Consider the following 639-nt stretch of genomic DNA (forward strand, 5'->3'; position numbering starts at 1 on the left):
AATTGATTTAAGCACTTCAACCAAAATGTTAAAGGAAACACAATTTCAATAGAATAATAATGATAATATAGAGGATTGAAATCAATTAGTTTGAATGGCGTGCTCTCAAATTATTCAAATCAAGCGAAATTGAAATTTGTAGAAGATCAAACCGATCAAGGATTTGTTAAAATCTATCTAAATCAACAAAAATATAATGTGGCTCACTTTATTCGATTTTGAGCTGACCAAATTTAGCAATCAATCTAAAGTTAGCAAAATATTAAGATTATACTTCAAAATAAGAAATCCAACTCTTTCTTTTCAATTCAATCTCTCTTCAAAATTAGAAATCTTAAATTTAACTCAAAATAAACTTGTTATGTGCTCTACTTCAACCTTTTTTTCAAATTAAAATAATATCCCAATCCTAAAACAATTCAATTTGGATCAGACAAAATTTTCAATTTTGGCCTATTAATTGACACTATAAACTATTATTATTATTATTATCATATATTTGCTCCTTCCATTATTTTTAAATTATAACTATCTTGCTCAAATGTGTAACACATAGGATAAAAATAAAATAAAAAATTTCAGTTTAAGAGCACTGATATTATCATATATATATATATATATATATATATATATATCAAA

Source organism: Phalaenopsis equestris, unplaced genomic scaffold (assembly GCF_001263595.1).
Source record: "Phalaenopsis equestris unplaced genomic scaffold, ASM126359v1 Scaffold000507, whole genome shotgun sequence".
NCBI lineage: Eukaryota > Viridiplantae > Streptophyta > Magnoliopsida > Asparagales > Orchidaceae > Phalaenopsis > Phalaenopsis equestris.